Below are 27,314 nucleotides of genomic sequence, written 5' to 3'. Positions count from 1 at the left end.
ATTAAGAAACACAATCACATACCGATATGGCATCAACCTGTATACGCGGTTCATGAGGTCTATGAACGCGTGTGGAGCATTAGTGAGCCCGAAGGGCATCACCACGAACTCATAATACCCATAGGGAGTCCAAAAGTTCGTCTTCTATACATCCCTATCTCCGACCCTCATCTGATGAGAACACGAACGAAGATCAATCTTGGAAAACCAAGAGGCACCCTAAAGCTGGTCGAACAAATCATCAATCCTCGGGAGTAGATAAAGGTTCTTCACCGTTAGCTTATTCAGATCTTGGTAGTCAATACACATTCGATAAGACCCATCCTTCTTCTTCATAAACAGGATCGGTGCTCCCCCTGGCGAATTGCTCGGTCTAATGAACCCCTTTTCGAACAGCTCATGTAGCTATGTAGACAACTCCTGCATCTCTGGCAGAGCTAACCGATATGGTGTTTTGGCTATCGGAGCAACATCCAAAATGAAGTCAATCCTAAACTCCACATGCCTCTCAGAAGGCACCCCAGGAAAATCCACCGGGAACACATCCGGGTATTCTCGAACAATTGGTACGTCATCCATAGTCGCCATACCCTTATCCCGGGCATCCATAACATTAACAACATATCCGGAACAACCCTGATGAAGATAGCGTCTGGCCCTAGCTGTTGAACATAGAATCAGACCACGTTATGCTCTCTATCCCTGAACCCCTAACACTTCCCCACTTGGGGTCTGTATACATACCAACTGATGCTCACAATCAATCACATCCCCATTAAAGATCAACCAGTCCATCCCTACAATAACTTTGTTCCCGCGCAAAGGAATAGGGACCAAATCAATCAAATACTACTCGTTGAGCATCTCAAGAACACAACCCGATGAACCCTCGATCCCCGTATAGATCGATTGTCCACAATCTCAACCTCTAAAGAAGAATCTAGCTCTCCCGGAGCTCCAACAAACCTCTTGCTAAGAGCAAGCGATAAAAAAGATTGGCTAGCCGCCGAATCAGACAATATCATTGTAGAGATACCATTCACAAGGAACGATTCTAAAATAAAACACATGAATATAAGTAGGAAATTCAATATAAATAAAGAGATAAAGAGGATATATATATATATATATATATATATATATATATATATATATATATATATATATATATATGCTCGTCACCATATCAGGTGTTGCGCGAGCCTCCTAGGTCGTCAGCTGAAAAACCCTGCTCCTCACCACTGGCGCATCCACCTTGTCCTAGCGGTCATCAGTAATCTGTAGAGTCACTGGATTGGTTGCTACCATTGGTCCTGATGGTGCCAAACTCATACAATTGGCCTTCTTGTGGCCCCTCTGATTGCAATGGAAGAAAATCAATTCAGATACTAGGGTGATGGTGGTAGTAGCAGTGTAATCCCTTCTAATATTAACCGTTCGACCACACTTGAAGTAACCAGAATCACCCACCCTACATGCCCCATCGTACATCCTGTCGCACTTGCCAAAATGGCTCCGACCCTGCTGGCCTCTCAATCTCGAATCAAATACCTTGGGCCTCTTACCCGAACCCCTTGAAACCTGAGCCTAATCCGAATTATTCTTCCTCTCCATCTCTAGATCAATTTCCCTCTCTCTCTGGATCTCGCAATCATATTCTCCAGTGCCTTGCAACTAGATCGGAACACGAACTACCTAACAGCACTCCTCAATATCTCATGGTATCTCGCCTTCTTCATCTCCTCATCTGCCACATACTGCAGAACCAATAGCGCCCTCTCGCAGAACATAACGGTGATCTCAGCCACCATCTCAATAGTCTTGCGAAGGTCTTGGAACTACCTCGCCAATTGTTTCACCTCAATCACCTATGCAAACTTAGCTCGAAATATAGTCACAAAATCATCCCATGTCATCGAATCAACTGCCTAATCACCCACGGAGCACCCAACCTCCTCCCACCAATCTCGAGCTCTGACTTTTAGAAGACAAGATGTTGGGTCAAAAATATGGTTTATACTTTGCTTTTCTAGGAAAATATATTTTTCTATAATATAATATGTTATTTTGTGGCTGTATATGACTGCACATGTGTGTGCGGCCGCACACCCTGTGTACGGTCGTACACGCGTGTACAGCTGTACAATCGTGTACTGCTGGGAGTGTTATAAATAGAGGAGTGCATGTGGGAGTGTATCGCTAGAGGCTAGAGAAGAGAGACAAAGCTAGAGAGAAGAAGTGTGTGTGAGAGAGAATCTATTGTAAGGAGCATCAATCATATCATCAATACATTAGATTCAAGTTATTCTTCTTCTCCTTCTCTTCTATTTGATCTGACATCATCCAATTGATTGGGATTCTACACCATCAATTGGATCTAATTGATACTGAAGCAATTTTGGGGACTTACAATTGGTATTAGAGCAAGGTTGTATCAATCAATTTTGTCAGATCTGGAGCTTATTTGATCTTATTTTGAAAAGATAATTGCGTTTTTGGATAGATCTGTGAAAAATAAAGGGGATTTCTTCTTTGCATTTTTCATAAAATCGAGTTTTTGATCGAGTTTTGGAGCAAAAAAGGGTGAAAAACGTCATTTTTTTCGCGAATCTGTTGAAGGTGTGCGGCTAGACTTTGAAGGTGTGCGGTTGAGCTCTTGAAGGTGTGCGGCTCAGCAGCCTCGGAGTGTGCGGCCTCAGAGTGTGTGGCTCAGTGTGTGCGGCTCGAACGTGTGCGGTTCGGACGTGTGCGGTCTCGGTGTGCGGCCCCGGTGTGCGGTCTCGTGTACGGTCCAGCATCTTCGCTTCGGTCTCGCATCTGCATCCTCGCTTCGCAGCTCTAGTCCTTGCAGCATCCCTTTCATAAAAAAAAATAGGAAACGGGTTTGAAGGTGCCGGGGATCGAACCCTAGACCTCCAGGTCATTGCCACAACGCGCCTTACCAACTCATCTGGCATACTCTTTGTGTCACTCCTCCGAAATTTAAAACATAACCTCACCTTCTCGGTTATTATTTTCGAAAATTGGCACTTTTAACCCTAAAAATCAATTTTTTTATTTTTAAATTCCATTTTCATCCCAAAAAAAATTTAGTTTTTAATTTTAGACCTTATTTTTAACTTTTGACCTTAAAATTTTGCTTTTGACTTTCAAGTTTGACCTTTGACTTTTTCGTTTAACTTTTAAAATTTCAAATTTAGCTTTTCGGTTTGACTTTTAAGTTTGATTTTTTTTAAAATTTGAATTTTAAGGTTGACCTTCTCGTTTTGTTTTTAAGTCAAAGGACAATTAAAAAAAAGATCAAAAATAAAAAAAATGAGTTCCACATCAATTCTGGTAAATGAAGTTTCATGTACTCCATCTTGTGTTAAAACTATTAAATTTTTACGAGAATCAATAGATCTAATCAAGAGAGAAAATGAGGAGATAAAGTATGAAAGGTACACCATTAGGAAAGAACAAAAACGCTTAAAAGCACAATTAGAAGCCAAAATCAAGGATTTTCGAAAGCTTCAAGAAGACTACATAAACAAGTGTGAAAATTACGATCACATTAAGAAAAAACTTGTTGCTGTAACTGAAGAACTTGACACTTTGGAAATTAAGTGTGGAAAAACAGATATTAGTTTCAAAAATTATACTGCGTCAAGTAAGACAGTCGAGTCATTATTTGAAAACCAATTGAGTTTTAAAGATAATCAAACCAAGGGTTTAGGGTATCACAGTGTACCCCCTCCTTTTAATCACAACTATAACCCACCCCTTGAGACCAATGAGGAAGAAATGCCTGCTCAGTATGGCCAAACCCCTATTCCAGATTCAATTAAGACTGAACAATCAGAGCCAACTAAGGGTGTTAAGCTGAACGATACTAATGTTTCTACTTTATGTGCAGGTAAAGTAGCAGAGGATGAGAACAAAGAGAAAACAATTGAACAATCCAATGACTCCTTGAACTCTGAATCTGTTTTTTCTAACTCAGTTATTTCTGATCAATCTGCTGTTGGTAAATACACGCCACCAATTCACGCAAAACACCCGACTTGCTGCAAGTGTGCATGTGGGAACAATAAACAACGAGGCAAGGATACGCTACCATGGGTAGGAAGAAACAACTCCACAGTGAAGAAAAAGACATGCTTTCACTGTGGAACACCTGGACACATTGCCAGAAATTGTCCAAATCGCGCATACGTTCCTTACTACACACGCGGCTGGCAGAACGCGCCAAGAGGGAGATACTCCAAAACAAACCCTTCAAGGTCACGTTCAGACCATGATGACTGGAACGCACAGAAGGCCAAGAATCAAACCCAAAAGGCCAAGAATCCAATTCCCAAGGTCAAGAAGGGAATGTCGGTCAAGAAGCCAAATCCAAGAGATGCTCCCATGAAGCCAAAATCAAAGTCATCTCAACGGCCGACATCAAGATCAAAAGCAAGTACTGAGCCACCCATCAGAACGAAAAAGAAATGGGTTAAACCCAACTACAAATGGATTCCAAATGCTCACTCTCCCAAATCTACTAACGATTCTAATATTTCTACATCTTCTGTTTGTGATAAGCAGGACATGTCATGGGAGAGAGTACCATGCAAGGATGACAAAGGTCAACCCAGTTTCAAAATGGACTGGGTTCCAAACACCAACTGATCCCGCTCTGTGTCGGAGCAGCTATGGAGGCATATCATCAGACTTTGGTTTGTTGGTAGTGTTCGTTCCTGGCACTTGATATGGGATATCTCTCAACTGTACGACATTCAGACATTTGTTTGAGAGTATGTGTCCTTTGCGGGAAGGGAAGAAAGGATGTGATCACTCATGAGGTTTGTGCTTAATGACATGAAGAATTTTTCGGATCTGTTCTGAGATTACGCGTGCTGTTCTCAGACCTTCTGGATGCAAATTCAATCGGTGACTTACGGTTTGAGTTTTCTTCTCTTGAGTTTTTCTTAAGCTGATTCGCTTTAAAGACAAAATTTTGTTTTAGGATAGTTTAAATTAGCGCATTTACTTTCGTTTCTCTCCTATGCACAAATTTAGGGGGAGAAATACAAACAAAACAAAAAATTTAAAATTTTAAAAAATCAAAAAATCAAAAAAAATATAATATTTTGGTTATGGAATGTGCTTGAGGGAGATGTTTTGGGAAGTGAGTGATAACGGGAAATCTGAGTCTGCGTAACGTACCCAAAGTTGAAGGGTCTATGCTCTGGTTTGATGCTTCGGTAGGCACGAAGAATTTAATAGACTTGCTAGGTGCAGATGAACTTAAGGAATCTATAGACTTGACAAATCTTGACCTAGTTAGTTCCGTTTATCCTGACAATACGACGCTTGGATAGGTTGAGCAGGGAGATATATATGGAAATCTACTCGTCACATTAAATGAACCCGTATCTGGAACCGTGGTTTAACTTTTCCTCGATGTGCGGATTCTGTCCTTAATTCCGGTATTGATGGGGCGACTGGTAAATTCCGATGAATTAGGTGTGTAGAAAATAATTTTCTTTCTTTCTTACCGTTAGTCATATGTTGCCTTCTCTGCGTGATTGGAAGAGATCCGACCTGGACTGTAACATATGCAACTCTATTTCTCTGCATATTATATATATATATATATATATATATATATATATATATATATATATATATATATGAAATTCCTCTTATCTGTTAGCCATATGCTGTCTCCTTTGCGTGACTAACAATCCGACCCGGTACACAGCATATGCAACCTTCTACTTCTCAATCCCTCTAAGACTATAAGTGATAATACTCTGAATCTATCTTCTCCCCTAATGATGGTCTGCTCATCCGATGTAAGGAGTACTCTGGAAGTCCTTGATTACTGGGGCATATCAGGAAGCGGGAAACATGTTCCAGTACAATTAAAATTGAACACTCAAAGATTGTCTATAGATCTCGCTACTCAATTTAGGTGGACAACAATATCCCTGGTCGTCGTCGGCTGAATGGTCCTTAAGATATTTTATCTAGTAACTTAGGGTCAATTTGTCTTGTCACTTATAGCATGTCCAAATTTGTCACAAATTTTTTCGTGTTTAAGTAGACAACAATACCAACGATCGACCAGACAAAGACGTGAAGAAGGAAGGTACCGACAAGCGGATAAAGGCTGTCTAAAAACTTTGATCCCAAATCATTCTTAAAGTTAGATATCATTTTATTTTTGTTAAATTTGTTCATAGTTTTCCTCTATGCACAAATTTTAGGGGGAGAATTAAAAATAATTCAAAAATCAAACAAAAATCAGAAAATTAAAAATCAAAAAATAGTATTATTTCTTTTTCCAGAAAATATCAAAAATCCAAAAATATATTTTTTTGTGTGCTAATTTTTCTTTTAGTTTTGTTTTGTCTTGAAAAGTGATTTCAGGCGTAGATGAGACTCTTGGAGACTGTATTGAAGATCTTCTGAGCCAAGGCTTCATCTGTGAGCATCGAAGAATTTTCATTCGAAGGAGCAACAAATGAATATTATTCTTCAAACATTCAATCCTTCAACCCCAGAAGCAACGTCAAGCTGCGCTTGAGGATTATGTGACAGATTGCATTGAAGCCTCCTCAATCAATCTGTTGCTATCTATAAAGCTGCTGAAGTGATCCAAAAGATTCGTTCTCTCTGTTCTCTCTGAAGATTCTCAAGCTGAAAGTGCTATCTTTCAAGAATCTTTTCATCAAGCCTCCTCACCCAATGTGCGAGCCAAATCCTGAAGAAATGCCCAACTGCTCAAGATGAAGTCATATATTGAAGATTCATATGTTCATCTTGATGTTGTGAAGAAATTTGAAGATTAATGCTGAAGCCGAGCTCCCAATGAAGATTAACAAGAAAAGCCATCTACTTTTTAGGGGGAGTTCGTTGGGTCAATTAGAAAAGAAAGCTATAAACCCAGGGGGAGATTGTTGGGTCAAAAATATGGTTTATACTTTGCTTTTCTAGGAAAATATACTTTTCTATAATGTAATATCTAATTTTGTGGCTGTGTACGACTGCACATGTGTGTGCGGCCGCACACCCTGTGTACAGCCGTACACGCGTGTGCAGTTGTACACTCGTGTACTGCTGGGAGTGTTATAAATAGAGGAGTGCATGTGGGAGTGTACAGCTAAAGGCTAGAGAAGAAAGAGAAAGTTAGAGAGAAGAAGTGTGTGTGAGAGAGAATCTATTGTAAGGAGCATCAATCATATCATCAATACATTAGATTCAAGTTATTCTTCTTCTCCTTCTCTTCTATTTGATGTGACATCATCCAATTGATTGGGATTCCTCACCATCAATTGGATCTGATTGATACTCAAGCAATTTTGGGGACTTACACAAGAAGCAAGTCTGGCCTTTTACCCATCGGGATAGCTGCTACTGCGGAAGGAATCAGTGACATCCGCTAACCATCGTCTGCTCGCGATCGGGTCCTTCACCTCGAAATACGTTGGAGCACCACATGCTCGGAACTCACGGAAGGTCAATGTGCGAGCTCCCATCAATGACACCATCTTAATCCGAAAAGCGCTCAAACGCTCATCCATAATCCCCAAAATTCCCTCCTTGATCGTACCAAATATCACAGGAGTCTGTTTAAGTATGTTGCGGGTAATCTTAGACGAAATGAATTCCCATGTCTGATTATCCAACTGTCCGGCTCCAGAACCTGAGCATGAACCCTCACAAGCACCAGAACCACTAACCGGCCTACCTTGAAGAGTCACCATACTAAAAATAGATCATACAAACCATTAGAACACACACACACACACACACACATATATATATATATATATATATATATATATATATATATATATATATATATATATATATATATATCGAGGAGTCTCACACTATACAAGCCTCCTGGTTTCATCGCAGCTCTCCTTGGCTTGAGTATGGATCCTCTGTTTCTAGTAGTACGGGCCCATACTCCCTTCCATATCTATCCATACATCCTCATGGACCGCTCTAAATCCTCCAAGTCACTCTGTATCCATACATACAATCCTTAACAAGATAAGGCTCACATCACTAAATCTCTTCGCAGGTTTTCCTAGGGCAACCACCACACTACTACCTGCCATTAGTTGTAAAAGGAACTCCCCTTAACATCCTCTAACTAGCTCACAAATACAATTGCGTATCATCGACACCAGATAATTCCTCAAATGAAAGGTCTCACACTACAATGGTTGGACTCAAACAAGAGTTGCACAATAGAGTTAAAATCTAACCTTCTAAAATTATTTGGTCTCAACAATATGTAACTTAGTATATTCACTCAATAGTTATTTGAAGCTAATGGAAACTCCTAAAAGCACAAAGCAAGCAACATTCAAGTATCGAGTAACCGAAACAAGCATAACCTAAACATGCCATCCTATCACTGACTGATCAGTACTAGCATGCAAGTCTATAAGCTCATACAGTTGGCATATAAAGGCATCTCTCCTATCATTCTATCATGCAAATCCTGAGCAGATCCTTAGCCCTAACTAACATGTAATTCACAAACTCACAAATCAAAGCATGTCATAAAACATGTATGGGTATTTTCGGAAACTTACTTGAGCTCGGTCGATTGCATGCACCACACCCTTTTTCTTTTATTTGAAAACCTTTTTTATAAAACATTTCTTTTTGAAAAATCCTACCAAGCCCTCAGTTTGAGTTCAGACACACCTGAGAGTATGTCTGAATCCCTTAAACTAAGGCTTTGATACCAACTTTGTAACGTCCCAAAAATTAAGACTAAAAATTTTAATTTTTAATTAATAAAGCCATTATCCAAAACAACATCATAGATACCATGGTGAATCGAAGTGTGTCAATAAACATCCAAGTATATCAGAGTGATATAAAATGCAGAACAATGTGGTGTGTGCACTACAATCATCCCGGGCTCTTCTCCTTCGAACCAGAAGTATTTAAAACATAAACTGAAAACCGTAAGCACAAGGCTTAGTGAGTTCCTCAAAATATCACATACCATACATATCAAATAAATAATGGGCACGCCCAACATCGGGCCCCGCCCGATATCGAGCCTCGCTCAAAATAGATCTGCCAATCATCAGGCCCCGCCCAGTATAGATACAAACATATAAACACATGCATAAAAATCATAAAGATAAATAACATACAATATAATCATCAAGCCCCGCCCGGTAAACATATAAACACATAACACATGTAGGAGTCATGCAGATAACTAGCATCCTACACATAATAACCCATGGGTTATCATTAGTGTCTTTGACATGCTAAACACACTGACGAAACTCACCTCTAGCCGTTGAATCTCTCAAATAAAATCTCGGTCCACTGGTCCACAAAATGCGCGCTATATTATCATTAAATAATATCCGATTAGTGATTGGATCTTAACCTAAAATCATGAATCTAAATTACTAGTCCAACATCTAGGGCTTAGCCCAAAACTAATGACCAACCCATTTAATCAAAAGGCCCAATTTCCTTAATGCCATTCCAAGGCCCATTATGGTCCAACTTCTTAATTTGGCCTAAAACTGTCATGGACCTAACCCTAAGAAAGCCCTTAGTTTATCCGTGGCCGAAAGTCAGAATTCCAATGACCCAACAAGGCACAAACCTAAAATCCCAAAATATCGCCTAAACTCGTGGAAGTCAACCCAAAAGTCAAACAGCTGAGTATGCTAGGCGTACTCAGACTTACGCTTGGTGTACACAATCTGGATCCTTTATGCCCAAGCTACGATTTGAGTACACCCTACATACTCTGCAGACAGCCAACCTAACACATTAAGCACTTATTTGGTTAAGCTAACATGCCAAACTCTTAGATCTTATTCTAGAAGGTGACTTAACACGTAAAGTTGGCAACTTTTCACGCATGCGTAACTTAATAAGGCCCAAAAGTCAAAAAGAACCATAACAAAGAAACTAACTATCACACCCCCAAACCAAAAAAGCAAAAATATTCAGGGGCAGATGACTTCTTGTAAAGTATCATAATAACGAGTATAATAGTGAAGAAAGCAAACACAACCATCATAAGTATAATTTAAAAGGTTACATTGTTGCACGAGTTACATGTTTCCAAATAAATTACATCATGATGACAAAATGAGTCTTGAACTTAACGCCTTAGCGTCCCGTCCTCAAAAGCTGAGCATTACCTGTTTAATGATTTCCTGAGAATACAAGTAGTTTCGAAAAAGTGTCAACAATTAAGTTGGTGATTTCATAAGAGTTTTATTTGAGAAAGATGCCATTTTCCATGTAAAAGTGATAGAGTATGATTCCAGAAAATCCAATATTTTCTTCTTAAAATGGGAAGTGTAAGTTTCTATGTTAAGAAATAATGTACCCTTGAAAGACCCATAGGTTCCTTCTATAATCTCCCAGAGTATATAAGTTATATAAAATTTAAGTTAAATAAACCGTCGAATACAATGGGTCTGCCCTAGGCCCACAACCAAACAAGGAACAGGAAATAAGGCGGACCCACCAATTCTAAGTCGATCACAACTAAATTCTTATATAGTCTAACATATACACTTAGCAATTATAGCCGGAAACTAACAAATTCTAGATGAATTGTAGTCTTAAAACCAAAGACCGAAAATGTACTAGTGTTATCATACTAATAATAGTATACACAAGTTTAAATCGACATAAACTCGCTTAAATGAATGAAATCCCCGTAAATCTTATGTTTTGTTAATACCCCATGTGAGTTATTATAACCATGCTATGACCTAGTTGGCCTATGACGACGTTCTTCATGTGTCGGAATGTTACGATATTTGTCACCCGTAGACCTCGAGGTCCCACTGTAGCTAACAGCAAGGTGTGGGGTGTCAATCTCAATATAGATCTATATGCAACTATCACGCTCTCCCTACAAGAGGCTCTTGTTACAATACAGGACTTAAATGTGTTACTTTAAAAGTACTGTGAAGCGAATGTCTCACAAATTTATTCATTAACAGATTTACGTATAGTCAACAGAAAACTCCTTTTGTGTAAATGAAACCCTTTTGTAGTAAGTTTGTAGTGTGAATGAACATAAACTATACCTATTATAGTTTATCATAATATTTGTAATGTATGTGGAACATAAACTATACCTATTATAGTTTATGAAAAGTTTGTAACGTATAGTACCTTTTGTATATGATGTATGCCTTTTCACTAAGGTAAAATACATGAAATATAAACAATGTGTATTTATATAATAGTACACACCTTGCTCAACAAGTTACAAGGTGTAAATGAAATTGTTAACTATTTTTCTAGTTTTAACTTTTCTATTACTGTTCTTAAAAAACTTATAGAAAAATCATAAAAGGTCGAAATCAGAATCTGTAAATTTTGAGAGTTTAGAAAATGTGTATAGTTTGTTCATAATTTTTTATGATTTTTCGAGACCTCTAACTGGTGTGAAAATGTCCATACTCACAGACTGGTCCGAATTTGTTTCTGAAATGATAGGCATTTTTGTAAAAATCGCCATAAATTGTAGAAAAATCATATGGAGATCTGTAAGTAGTCATTTTAAAGGTATGAACCTGAAATACTTGAATGTTAAACAGTTTTGAAAGATAAAAAGTTTAAGAAGGTCAAAATAGTCCGTGAATGAGACTCAACGTTTCTGTGGAAAGCCGATGTATGAGTTTAAATTGTGTTAAGGTGATTTAACTTGTATTCCCCCCCCCCCCTAAAACTTGAAGAAAACATGAAAATGTAGGGGTATGAACTCACCTTTACTGATTTCAGTAGATGGATGATGAAGAAAAAGGAGTTTCCACGTCAAGAACACTTGGGAGATACTTGAAGATTTGAAGATTCTATAAACAAATATGATGATATTTGTGTAAGGAATCCATGATTTGAGTGAAAGGGTGTAAGATAATCAAGTGAAAGATGAAGTTACTTACCCAAAAGAGGATGAAGATCTCAAAACTCTTGGAGAATCTTGTGACAACCCAAAATTTTCTATCATGTACAGTCAAACACTTCATTGAAAGTCAAACTCATTTTTGCTACCTTTTAGCGCGTTTAGTGTCTGTTTGAGCATTCTGAGCTTTAATCCTTCAAGAGGTAAACATAAGACATATACTCCAGGGCATATTGTGCATCATAGAAGTCTCAAAACTCCAAGAGTTTGGAGTTTACGGCCCGACATGGAGTTTACGGCCGTAAACTCCATGGTGTATATATACGACACTTAGCCATTTTTCCTTCATTTCTTCCATTTCAAGCTAGAGAAAACCCGATTTCTCTCCCAAGGATCTTCATGTTTTCGTCCCAATCTTCACATATGTAAACCATCTCTTCCATCTATGTGTTACTACACTACTTTTACTTGATTAACTCTTGATTTCATCCATGAAAACCTGTGTTTTGGCTAGATCTTCAAGATCCTCAAGAACACCAAGAACACTTGTGTGTTCTTGGGTCGTGAACTCCTTTTCAAGCCTCTACCTTGTAAGTACTTCTATCCTAGAGTATATTAAGGCTTGTTACACGTCCATATATCAAGAAATCACCTAATAAACACAAGAACAAGGTGTTTATGGTCCAAGGTGTTCTTGGGCCGTAAACCCTAAAAAGGGTGCCAAAGTGTGCCCTAGTCCCTTCTAAGCCTTGGAAACTAGCCTAGACCCCTTCCTTGATGTCTTTAGGACTTGAAAACATCAAAAGACCATAAACCATATGGGTTTACAGCCGTAAACACATGGAGAAGTGCTCCATGGTCCATAAACTTCATATAGGAGTGAATTGATGCCACAAACACTTCCATAGGCTTATACTTCAAGTAGAAATGCTTCTAAGGACTTGTAGAGCTTCAAAACAACACATGGTCAAAGAATCATTAGTTTACGGCCGTAAACCTATGGGTTTACGACCATAAACTCAATGAGTTATGGTCACAAAAACCGTAAACTCAAATGAAGGGTTCCCTTGAACCCTAAACTCAATAGCAATGTCCTACAACCCTTAGATGCAATCCTTAGGACTTATAGCACTTAAATCAAGTGTTTTACATGTCTTAGGATGTCTTAACATGGTTAATTAGTTGTTTAATGACTAATTAGATACATATATGTGTTATTATATGTTAACTAGGATCCTTGTGTGTGTTCAAGACTTCACTTGACACCTAGCAATCCTGTTTCATCAGTTTAGCCAAACCACTCACTACAGGTGAGTTCATACTCCCTTAATCAATATTTTAAATGTTTTTAGGTGCTTTCAGGGGGGATACAATGTGAATCATGCCAGTTATTATATTAATCACATCTGATTTATAAGTAGCATACAAATGGATTTACTACTCTTTTAGCTATTTTACCAGACAGATCACTTCAAATGGCTTTCCAAAACGTTTTTACTTGTTTAAAACTCTTTATCAAACTGTCTTACATACTGAATGTTACTTTTCAAACTCTGTTACAATTGTTTTTCAAACAAAGATTTCCTTATACTTTAAATTGTTCTTATCAAACAAACTGCTTTCAAATCATTTTACAAACTGACATCAAGTCATCCTTTCTTAGTTACTACACTTTTCAATGGTTTTACAAAACTTCCTTTATACTTTTATATTGTTAAATGCATGCCTATGTATGTATAGTTATATAAGAAATGTTTAAAGGACTTAGGAAGGCTAGCTCACTTTATCTCATTTTCCTCGTTGGGATGTGGCTTTAGGGCATCGGTTATCTGTCCGAAGGTTGTCTAAATATTAGTTATATATTATGTATACATATATAGACATAAAAGTGCTATCAGTCAATTCAATACCCTTGGGTAGCAAGGGTATACGTTCATGTTCATACGTACAGGTCATATTACTAGTAAACTACGATAGACATAGTTTAGGAAGTTACTAATACTATTACTAGAACAAAGAATCATACAATGAGTCAGTTCATTCATGAGTCAGTACTTGCTAGATAGAGAGAACACACAATACAACTAGTACACACAATACATTTCAATACTTGCTAGATAGAGAGAACACAATATAGCTAGTACACACAGTACATTTCAATACTTGCTAGATAGAGAGAGAACACACAATATAGCTGGTACATGCACAACATTACAATACATACAGGCTAGACAAAAGGAGAACATACAATACAGCTAGCACATTCATTACATATACATTCATGCAGTTATGTGAGCCACTAAACGGGGCATGGAACCACCTGCCATGACTGTTTTTGTATCCAGAATCTACTTAATTGGGGAGCGTATGAGTTTGTGTATAGATCTATATTGGATTGACTATCCTACACCTTGTTGCTCGCTACAGTGGGACTTGCAAGTCTACGGGTGCAAAATGTCATTTCTTACGACGTCTTACATCGTCGTTTTACTAGAGTTGGTAGCAGGATACAGGCCGATCACAGCAGTAGTTACTTAATACGACACTACGATACAATAATATTTTTCCCATTACATTCACTTCGTGAACGTTCACACGATGCACGGTAATGTAAAAATTATATTTTTGGTTAATGATAGTCGGATTTGGTAAAATACACACTCTTACAATAGACACACAGATACTAGATGCCTTGGTAGAAGGCTACTTTTAGTAGGAAACATAGGTTTTTCTAGGAGGTTCAAAACTTTTACTTACCTATACTTCACATACTTACAAATACTTTCTTACAAATTCAGACACTAAAATACTTATGATCTCACCAGCTTTAAAGCTGATAGCCTCTTTCAAAATAACTTGTATCCTCAGGTCAACAGTAGACAGGTACCGATGCAAGGTTTAGAGAAGATGGAGCTCGTTCAAGACTCATCTTTCATTTTGATTTATACTTTAGTGTCTATTAAACATGTCAGAACACACACTTGTATTAAAATTATATTATTAATGCAATGGATGATGTTGTTGCTTGTTTACTACTATTTATTGTTGTGATACTGTACATGACGTCCTCCGCCCCAGAACGTTTCCGTCGTTCTATGGTTTTGGGGTGTGACAAATCTCGAAATCGAGGAAGTGAGAGAGAAAAAGTGTATTTGCTTTTGGTGAAGTGTTGGTGATCTAGGGAGGATGAGTAGTAAAGTTTCTTTGTGGGTATGGGTTTAAGGAAATGTGTGGGGGAAGGTTGAGAGTACAATGAGTGGCCAAGGCTAATGTGAATAGTCATTGAGAATGGTCATAGAGTGGGTATGGGAGGTTACTTGTGTCATAGTTTTGTGGATAAGTCAAGAATCGCTTTTTGTACTTTCCCTTTGCTCTTAAGGAAGGTGAGGATTTTAATATGGAAATCCTTAGAATATGCATATTTTATGATCTTGGAAGGTTAAAAAAATATTAAAATATGGATTTGTACGAAAATCCTGCACGAAAGTCATCGAAAACGGGCCTATAACGAAGTCGGGGTCGAAAATCGGGTGAAAAGAGTGAAGCTGCGAAGTTGCTCGGATTGGGCCGAAGTTCGGTCCCAGTAGCCAGAACCGAAGGTGCTTGGTGAGAACCGAAGGAGAAGCTGGTCGAGTAAGGACCCGAAAGTGAAATGGGGCAAAAGAGGAGGTTCAGTCCGAAGGGACCTTTAGTCCTCCAAAGTTCGGGTTCGGTCCATGGCAGTTTTGGTCCATGAAGTTTCGGTCTTGATGACTTCGGTTCCCAAGGACTTCGGTTCTTAGGATTTCGGTCTTATGGGCCTTCGGTCCTATAAGGCTGCTTTCCCAATAATCACTCCGTTTTGAGCGGTTTTTGACCAGGTTAAGGGTCGGGAAGCCCCGAAAGGTTATAAAAAGTTGAAAGAAATTTTGAGAGAGATTTGGAAGAGAGAGATTGATAAAGATATATTGAGAGAGGCTATGTTTTTGACTTTTTTGGATGTTTAGCTTCGCAACACAAGGTTTGTAAAACCCTGTTAAACCTCGTTATGAATGTTATACGTCCCCGAAGGGTGTAAAACAACGTTTTATCGGGTAGCTCCATCACTTACCCTGATTAGGGTTTAGATTTTCTGAACATGTGAAAACTCTAAGTGAATCATTTTAATATATTAAGTTATACAATAGAAGACATAAGGGTTAGATGAGTTGACCGGTTTGCCTTGATCAAAAATTGACGGTTGTCATACTAACTCTTGCATGGACCAAAATAACTCATAAAGGTTGCATTTTTATGGACAAAGGATCTCATTTGTGCTAAGACCTAACCATTATGGCTTCAGGAGTAGACCATAAACTCAACTTTAGCTCAAAAGACCCAAAAATGCATAAATAACACCCTAAGTTGAATCTAGCATAAAGAATAAAGAATAATCAAGATTGGAGCTTTTTACCTCAAATAACTTGCTAAGATGAAGATAAATCTGGGTCTACAAGCTCAAGCTATTCCAAGAAACCTCCAAGTGTTCTTCTTCTTCCACTTCACCAAAAACACCACTAAAACACACTTTCATGCTCAAAACTCACAAATTATACTTAGGGTTTTGTTTTTAGGGTAGAAAGTGATAGAGGCTAATCAACAAAAATGTTGAAAGGTGTTATAAGTTGCTTAAATAGGGTGAAAAGCCTAAAAATTAGGGTTTGCCCCTGCCTTACGTACTCCTACGTACACCCAACGTACGTGGGTGCATGAACGATCCAGAAGCAGGCTAGTACACTAAGCGTACTCATAGAGTATGCCCTGCGTACTAGCTAGGGACTAAAATGAGATAAATTTTGCATTAAGGGGGTTAAAGGGATCATACTAATTTCTTGAATGTTATAGAACACATAAGATACACATCCAAAAACACATAAATGACTCACATTTGGTTTTATAGACCACAAATTTTGAAAGGGTGATGTGTGTTCTAGGCATTGTTGGGGAATCAGGTTAATTACATATGTTTTGATCTTCATGGCTTCAGCCCAGAACAACCGAGTGACATTTTTATCGTGCAACATGTCGATTCTTCCTTTCTGAAACCCTATTTTGTTGGGGTGTGTTAGGACATGTTAATTGACGCTTTATCTTGTGCATTTTCAAGTAATCTGAGAATTCACTGGCCAAATACCCCCCTCTGTTATCAGATCTAATGCTCTTTATGGCATTCTTAATATCTCTTTCTACTTCAGCTTTGAACTCCTAGAATTTGCTAAATACTTCTGACTTTTCTTTCATGAAATCAAACCATACATATCATGAAAAATCATTTATGAAAATTATCATATACTTCATACCTTTGACTGAAGGTTGTTTAACTAGGCCAAACACATTAGAACACACGAGCTCAAGTGATGCCTTTGATTTATACGTAGACTTCTCAAAGGGTTGTTGACGCGCCTTTCCATATTGACACCCACCACAAACCACATATTTCTTAACTTCCAGTTGTGGAATACCTCTAACAAATTACTTATGCATCATCTTGTCAAAATTTTCATAACTAACATGTCTTGGTCTCCTATGTCATATATCAACATCATGATTCTTCTTAGTTCGCTCTACATATGAAGATTCAACATACATTACCTAAATAGACTCTAACTGGTGCCCTTGTAGAGTTGGCTTTGAAGGAGTTTCCAAATTCTTGAATACTTTTACATCATCAGTTCTAAAGATAACATAATGACCTACTTATGCAAATTGTGCCACTAAAAGTAAATTATTTTTCATGCCCGAAATATAGTATACCCCTTTCAGTTTCAAGTCACTTTGGCTATTCTTTAATGAAACACAACATCACCAATTTTAGCGAATGGCAACCTTGAGTTATTAGCTATAACAACCACGTTGATGCCTTCATACTTAACAGGACCGTGAAGCCTCTCTTTCTCTCCAGTCATATGATTAGAACAATCTGAGTCAACTATCTATTCGTCAAACTTGTTGGATTTTCTTTCTATTGTGGTTGTGAACGACATTGCATTTTGTTCCTATTCTTAAGCAAACAAATCCTTTGCATGCCATGGCTCTTCAGCTTGCACAACATCAACATTACCTTGGTCTACTAGTTTAAATCTACAATTTCTGGCTAAATGACTCAAGTTTATTAGATGGACCTCCCTTCTATTTATTTCTTGACTAACCACCCTTCTCGGATTCTTTGTTTTTCTTTTCTTGGTTATTAATTCTGCTTCTTCCTTCTTTCCACTTAGACAATTGGTTTACATTATGCTTGTATTTACGCTTTCCTTTTTCCGTATAGAGAGATTCTTCCTCTGTCTTCACAGTATCACCACTCATCTGTTTTGTTAGAGATTCTTGTGCAGCTAAGAGATTCTCAAACTCAAGTATTGAAGGTTGAACTGACCACCCTAAACAACAGCAGCAAAACTTCTAAATTCAGGTTTAAAACCATGAATAATTATCCTCTTAATCCTTGTTTCACTAATAGGTGCTTCGGGATCCAATTCGATAATCTCTCTACATATTGACTTCACCTTATGAAAGTATTGAGAAACGGTTAACTCCTTCTCTGAAACAGATAACAATTCTTTCTCAAGCAACTAAAACTTTGTAGAATTCTACTTAAAGAACAAAGTTGTTAGAGTATCCCATGCCTCCTTAGGAGTAGCTTCATCCTTTATATGTTCAAGTACTTCCTCTTTATGGTTGTCTTAAACAAAAACAACTTTGTGCCCGCCTTGATTTTCCACTTACATAGAACACAATTATTATCTTCAGCCTCTGGTTGTCTCATCTATGATCCTTTCATAACTTCCTACATGTCTTGACCTTGCATGTAAGATGTTATGCACGTAGACCATGTGTTTTAATTGTGATTATTAAGCTTCTTTACCCTGTAAGAAATTCAGGATAATAAAGGCACTTAGATATTCTGAGAATTGTGATTTCACTATCAAACTAAAGTATTAGGTGGTACTCCCTAATATTTGATTGGATAAGACTCAGAAGAGAAAGAACAGAGAATGAGATCTATGAATTTCGTAAGTACCAGAAAAACTGACCAAGTTGGTTAAATATCTCCTTTGTCTGAAAACTGTCAAAACTGTCATAAAATAGTTTGGCAACAGTCAAAAAACTGTCATAAATCTGGGTTTTCTATAAGGATTAATACCAAGCCAAAAAACGGGTCAAATATTCTATTTATTTCTTGACTAACCACCCTTCTCGAATGCATTTTGATGCATTCTAAATTTGGATTTTTGATGCATTTTGGATCCCAGCCAGGGGCTCTGCCCCTTGGACCCTGCTAGGGGTTGCCGCCCCTTGGACCCCGCTCCTAGGGGCGCTGCCCCCGGACCCCCGTTTGTTCAGGGGCTTCGCCCCTAAATGACAGTCTACTTTTAATCTTGAATAAACTTAAATATGTGTGCGCTCCACACCTTTTTTACTTGTTTAATATTTATCAAGATCACTTTTGGTCAACAAAGTAATCCCATTACACTTAAATCACATTAGTGAAACAAATCACCAACATACCCAACCTGCAACTTGAAGCTCCACCATGTAGTAGGTGTTGAGTATTTGAGATATTGAAACTGATTGGGCATGTTTGGTTATTTAGGGAAGCCTTTTTTAGGGTTAATCGTTTTATGATTCCCTATAGTGCCTTTAAAGTAGAAGTTCTTCATCGATCTTTTCTAAGGCATTGGTTTTATATTTTTGGTAAATATTTTATGTTCCCTATAAATAATCATTAGGTTAGCTTTTGTTTAAAAGCTTTTTCTAGATTAGGGTTTCTTTGTACGTTCATATCATAATCTATATATATATATATATATATATATATATATATATATACACACACACACACACACACCCAAAACCTTTATCAGATTACTTGCATATTATGGTGATTGATTTTTGATTGCTCTTGTTATTCCACATTCGTCATCTCAGATTTATTCTCAACAAGTGGTATCAGAGCAGGTTCTTGTATATCTCAGTCATTATTACAAGAATCGATCCTGTTTATGGCTTTATCATGAGTCTCAGCTTGTTCTTCAAGTTTTGTAAGTTTTCTGAAAAGAAAAAGTCTAATACCTCGTTTTTATTGCAAAATCTTGTTCAGATCTGTTATCCTCTAGTCATTATTTCATCTGATTTGTTCTTGAATCGTGATCTGGAAGAGAATTAGAAGAAAATTTTCGTGTTTATTTTAATTTTTGTGTTTAGATCTACTTTATCTCTCTAGAAATCATCTCAGATTAGTTTTCTCTCTCTAGAAATCATCTCATATCTATTTCCTCTCTTTAGAAATTTTATCAGATCTACTTTCTCTTTCTTCAAGTTTTCTTTCTTGTTGAAGATTTAATGGTGGTGTTAAAAGACATGAAAGGGCTAGGATTAAAAGGTATAGATCCAAAGTTTCGTCTTAAAGAAGGATATTTGTTTTGGGATGTTCCTGATCAATCTATGTTGAAGAATGCCATTGAGATGTATAATCTCTATGTTAATGAGAAGATTGGTGATTTCACACAGATTTCTTGTGGTGGATTTAAAAGTAATTGTGTAGAAGATAATAAAGATTTGTTAAACAATTTATCATTATCAAAAAATATTTAATTATGAAGAAAATACAACAGAAGTTAGAGAAAGAAAGAAAAGAAAAAGAAGGTGTTCTTGATATAGTTCATGAAGTTCTTCAAGTTTCTGATGAAAAAGTGACTCCAAATGTTCTTGTTAAGGGGGAGTCAAAAGTTTCATGTTTTTTAGATGCTTCACAATCCGAATCTAACGTTTCAAATGGTGAATCGCAAGGTAAATCTCCTGAAATCGTGAAAGTGAAAAAGGTTTGTTCTACTGGAACCCAAACAGATGAGTTTTCTAGTTCTGATGATGTTTTTGAAGGATTGGTTTCTTACAGAAAGCAAATAATTCAAGATGTTCGGATTTACCAAACTCCTAAGGATTGTGTTCAAAAGTCTTCAAATGTTCAGATTCAGAAAGATGAAGAGGTTGTTTAGATCCGAAATTCGTTTCTGAAACCTAGAAATCAGAAAAGAAAGAAGAAGAACAAGAATAAAATGAAGAAGGTTTGGGTGTGCAAGGTTCAAGTCCCTCGTGCATGTGAAAAGATTCAAAAAGCTGAAGTCAAGAATGTTCAAAGAAAATTCAATTTTTCTTCAGATGAATATGTAAGAAGTTGGAGGAAAGAGAAAAAAGTATTTGGTTGGTTTAATGAAATTTATGGAAATTTTTGTTTTCCAACTAAAAAGCATGCATTATTTTCAGAAGATGATCGTTTCTCTTCAAATAAATGGGTGTGCAAGAAACCAACTTCAATGTTGAATCTTAAATGGGTACCAAAGGTCTCATAAAAAGTTTTGTTCTTTATTAAAAAAAATTAAAATTAAAAAAATCAAAAAAGGGGACAAAATCAAGTGAAATTTAGTGAAAAAGCAGTCAAAATTATGAAATTGTGTTGAAGAAATCAAATTTTATTGATTTTTAATTGTTGGAAATGACAAAAAGCTAAAAAGGGTGAAAACGTGGTTGAGAAAGGACATTTTTGTAAAAGGATGGCTGCAATCTAACATTACAGCAAAAAGTGGGCTGAATTATGGGTATAATCTGCCACTTTCTTAAATCTTAAAGGTTAAATTCGGAAATACAATCAAATAAGAAGTTTGATCGGCATATGGGTTGAATTCAATTCTTCGTTGATTGTCTAGGGGCCAATTCCGTAACTGGGATGAAATACTTACTTTCCATCTGGTAACGAAAAAAAAAAAAAAAAAAAAAAAAAAAAAAAAAAAAAGACTTTACAGGAAACTCGGAATCATTGGCACAATCAGAATCAGAATTTCTTGTTTCAAAACTGAATTCGGAACAAAAGTGATTGGAATTAATTTTTCTCACTGCGAAGGGTTCGGAGTTCACTGTTCAACTCCGAGCGTTCGCAATCGTTCGTAGTTCTGTCGTTCGCAGTTCTAGCATTCGGATGTTACAATCGACTCGGAGTTCTGGTGTTCGGACTTAAGGCTTGGAATCAATCTCTCGGAGTCGTTAGGTGATCTGAAACTCGCAATTTGTGATTGTCGTTCGGAGTTTACTGAAATTGGAATTAATTTCAAACGCAAACGGTTACAAACGAAATGGGATTCGATATTATTTACTTCGGAGATTCAATTTGCTCTCGGTGTTCGTCCATGGGTGCTCGATTGTATCATTATCTGGAATCGAGATTTCAAGAAGTTTTGAACGGAAGTAGAAATTTAATTTGACTTTTCTAAGTCTACATGTGTGTTCATCTGACTTATTGAAGATGATGAGTATATTTTTCATTTCCTGTCCCCGAACTTTGTTTGGCTTGACAGATTTATTCCCAACAAGTGGAGCCAAAGTCTGATTTTGACTTTCAGTAGTCAAAGGTGCTTTGTTCTTCTAATTTAACGAGGAAAATGATAATATTTTCTGTTCCAGTCCCCAACGATTTGACATTTTGACAGATTTATCCCCAGATTCTATTTTTCACAATTTCTTGGGTTTTTGCCTCTTTTTACCCTTCTTACCAAAATATTTTCATTTATAATCCTTTTCTTTGGTCTTATTATTTTTAATCCATTCTAAATAATTGTTTCTTGCTCCATTCTTTTTGTCTAATATTTAAAAATCGAAATATACAAAATTAATTATTATTATTTTTACAGTTTTAATTTTTTGAGAATCAGGAATATTCTAAAAGGATTTATCTCATCAAATCTGACGAGTATTGAAGATCAATTTTGGCAAGCTCGCTCCTTATGGCAGAGCAGGTTTTACAGCTTACTATATGAGCCAGCAAAGATTGTTGGTGATTCTTCTTTACTTTCCAGATTCTCTCCATGGGTTTTGTTGAAGATTCAAGGGGGAGTGATGATTATTCAAGGGGGAGTTCGTATTTGGAATATGTTATTTGTTTCTCTCTCTTTGAAGACCGCATGTGCCGACGAGTCTCACAAAGTGTATTTTTTATATATATTACTGAAAGAGAAAAAGGCCATATATGTAAATGGCTTACAGGGAAAACTAAACAGCTAAGAAAAAGGATACTACCCACTACATGTGTAACTGCGTCTACATATTAACTACCCACATCAAATGCAAAATAAAACCAGTCGAAGGAAAGACATAAAAAATAAATAAGAAATATTATACAGGTCATGTTCCTAGCACATGTTTGGGGTTGCACGTTAATAGACATGACTTCGAAAAGAGGGTTAAAGAAATGATGACATAAATATGAAGTAAGATGTATCGTCTAGGATTCATGCATGTATGTTGTTGTGTAAGTTTCTATTTTGTGTCCAAAGTGGGACTTTGACTTGGGAGTTAAAACCTTGTACATGTATGTTTCTATCTTGTGCAAAAAATGGGACCTTGACTTGAGATTTTGTAGAAGTATGCATGTTGGTATTATGGTTACAAAATTTACATCTGATTATTATTTTCTTTTTTCTAATCAATTAATAAGATTAGGATTAGTTTACAAATTTTGCAACTATGGTGAGTTTTGGAATGATCTTATAAACCTTCTTGACATTGCAAAGAGACATGTCGATGATGACTTGTGTATTGCATGTGGAAAACACGTTAGAATTTATCAAAGGAAATGTTGAATACGATTTGTGATCATATATATGAGCAGGGGTTTCAAGGATCATATCGGATGTGGATTTATCATCATGAACAATATCCTTGTTCTTAGGGAGGAGCAGTTTGTTCCAAATCCCGATCCTGTACTGGTACTGGTACCGAAACGTACCGAATTTGAAAATATGGGATGGTACTCGGTACTGCAAATACATGAAATTTGGGATTCGGTACCACCGGTATCGGTAATAATACCGAAAACCGGTACCATTCCCGGTACTAGTACCGGTGATGTTAATTCGGCTTGGTACTCGGGATTGACTTTCGATAAAATTCGGTTTTCAAGAAATCGGAAACGGTACGGTTCGGTACCGGTTCCTTCCCATGCTCATACCTACTTGTTCTAGCTTTATTATATTGGGGGTCCAATAATGTACATCACTACAACAAATAAGATGGTTGATGCATTTCATGACACTATTCGAGAGGAAAATGCATTTTAATAAAAGTTAGATGGGGGAGTGGTGTAACCATAATGTGTTGAATTTTTTGAGGATGTTGAAAATGATTTATATCTTTGTTTTACCTAGATACATTCCCTAAAATTTCTAGCAAAAATGTCACACGTAATAGTCATCAATAAATAGATGGATAACTCTTTAGACGATATTTTATGTTTTCTAAGAGTTGTGTTTCACAAGAAAATAAAATAAATAAGATTCTATATTTACACTGTGAAGCTAAGAAAAAACTTGAGAAAAGATATTGTTAAGATATTAATCAAAACAAAATAACATATTGGGTATAATTTTCTAACTTACAGTGAGATTATATAGGAAAACACAAAACAAGAAAAAGAGTAGCATGCAAAGTGTTTTTTCAATGGTCCTTTGACTTTGAAGCATAAGAAAATGTATAGTTTCACAGATACACAAAAATGAGTTTTCAAAATATCATACATTCAACCGATTGTAAGATGTGTCATCTAATTGACAGTATGCATCGAAGAATTTGATAGGATATATTTTGGGTTTCGAATATCAATATAAACATTTGGATAATTCTAGGATCGTGCATGAAGAACACTTTTCAAAATATGTGATCTCGATCCTATTTGCTTGGGGTATCACGAAACCCTAATTTGGGATAATCCATGAAAATTAATTTGAATTTATATGCCTAATTCAAATCCAAAAACATATAATACCTTGCTTGTGTTGTGTTTAGTATAGACAATAATCGTAGAAAGAAAAAAGAAGTTTTCCCATGTATTATTTATTGTTCTTCATCGTTCAAGTCTTCTTTTATGTGTAGAAGATGATGGTTTTTAGGGTCAAGACGCTACCTCACACCCCTCTAAGGATTTTCCCCATAGACATCGCTAGGGGCGTTACCACTAGACCCTTGCTAGGGGCAATACCCCTTGGAACCTCAATAAGAGTGGTGCCCCCAGACCCTCGTGTTCCTGAGTCCTTTTAAGTTATCTGGGTTTGCACTTCACACCTCATATCTCAGAATATAACCAAAAGGTACCCAGTTTGTCTCAAATAGAATCCCAACTACACTACAATATTGACGACAGTAAAATCACCAACATTCCTCCCTCATTTTGTTTAATCCTTGATTAACTAAATAGTAAATACAAACCCAAACTCATTCATTAATGAAAATTTCTTGACTATTGAATTTCCATATTAGTATAGTACACATTTCAAATACTCGATAATCTGGGTGTCCTAATGATTGAATGCATCACCTCATTTGAGCAGTTGAAAATATTATACACATAAATTTTACACAAAATATAATGTTTCATACTTGACACTATTACAAGCCATGTGTCTTATCCATTCATGAGTGTATGAAAGCCTAGCCCAAGCTTTCTGAGCCAATAAAACTTCGCACTCACATATGTAGCTCTTATAAATCATGAACTCGTGTATGCACTTTTTCAAAAGAGTTATTAGGAAGTTATTTCAACCCACATTAGGTCTATAAATTTAAGCACATACATTGGGATGATGTAAATAAATGCACTTTAATCTCTATAAGTAAGCTTTCCGCATTGAATTTAGTTTCTAACATCATATAGAAGGGAATTGGGCATCTCACTCATAGAGATATAAAGTGGGCCTTAAAAACATCCATATCACTTAATTTTTCCCTAATTCCCTAACTAAACCCTTCATCAAGTGATCATCTAAATTCTATTGAGATCAAACAAATTCAACATAAGTGATTACATGAGTTATAAGCTCACATACCATATTGTGTCTAACAACTCAAATTTCATGACTTTCCATTATCCATTTAACTATAGGCCTTAGACAAAGTGGCAACACTATCATAGTGTATAGAAATGGGTTAAATTGGTTTTGGCCATAAAGGAATTTCGTAAATCAAGTTCCTTAACCATTTTACTTTTTTATCAGCAGCTGCAAGGGCTATAAATTTTCCATAGTTGATTTCTGATACATGTTTGTTTCTTAGAGGCCCATGAAATCACATTCTCCAAGAAGGAAACCCAACCACTTATAGAATAGTGGTACTTGATGTTAATATTCCAACTAGCATCAGAATACCTTTCTATGAAATAAGGAAACCCTACATAAGTCAAACCATAACCCATGGTTTTCTTAAGACTCTTCAAAACATACCTTTCTGCTTGCCAGTGATGAGTACTAGGATTCATACTAAATCTACTTAGATTTCCTACAACAAAAGCAATATCATGCCTTGTGATAGTCATAACATACATCAAGTAACCTACCACCTTTGAATATTCAAGTTGTGAAACTGCTTGACCATTATTAGGCATAAGTTTCACACTTATGTCCATGGGAGTACTCATAGGTGAACAATCTGAATAATTGAATTTCTTAAGAACCTTCCCAATATAACGAGATTATGAGATATAAATTCATTGGTCTTCACATTTGATTCTTATTCCAATAATCACGTTTTCCTCCTTATATCCTTCACAAATCATTGAGATGATACTAACTTTGAAGTCATGTCAACTTATCTTTGATTAGTACAAAAGATCAACATATCATCAATATACATGACTATGATTACTCCTCTACCAATATAAGGAGATTATGAGATATAAATTCATTGATCTTCACACTTGATTCTTATTCCAATAATCACTTTTGCTCCCTATATCCTTCACAAAGCATTGAGATGATAATTTTTTTAAAGTCGTATCAACTTATCTTTGATTAGTACCAAATGTCAATATATCATCCACATACATGACTATCATTACTCCTTTACCAATATAATAATGTTTTGAGATAGAAATCCATTGGTCTTCACACTTGATTATTATTTCAATAATCATTTTTTCTCCCTATATCCTTCACAAAGCATTAAGATGATAAAATTTTTAAAGTCGTGTCAACTTATCATTGATTGTATACAGTTGTTCGATTGATTTAAATTGAAACCATTAGTCAAGAAAACATCATCAAACTTTTGATGCCACTATTTAAGAGCTTATTTCAACCCATACTATAGTGGAAATATGAGCTATAGACGCATAAATATCAAAGTAGCCTTGGTCTAGATATAAATGAAAAATGATTTTCATTAAATATTGTAACTCTTGGTTCCATGATAGAATTAAATGACACATAACCCTTCAGTTTTAAAATAAAGAAGTAATAAGCCTTGGATTTCTCAAAATAATCAATAAAGATATAATCAATAAACCTCACCTAAAGTTTTCAATTCTGGGTTCAGTCAGTCTTACCACTTCCAGACAACCCCAAACTTTAAAATAGCCTAAGTT

The sequence above is a fragment of the Lactuca sativa genome, chromosome 4 (assembly GCF_002870075.4).
Source record: "Lactuca sativa cultivar Salinas chromosome 4, Lsat_Salinas_v11, whole genome shotgun sequence".
NCBI classification, from domain to species: Eukaryota; Viridiplantae; Streptophyta; class Magnoliopsida; order Asterales; family Asteraceae; genus Lactuca; species Lactuca sativa.
Note: the sequence above shows the minus strand (reverse complement) of the source record.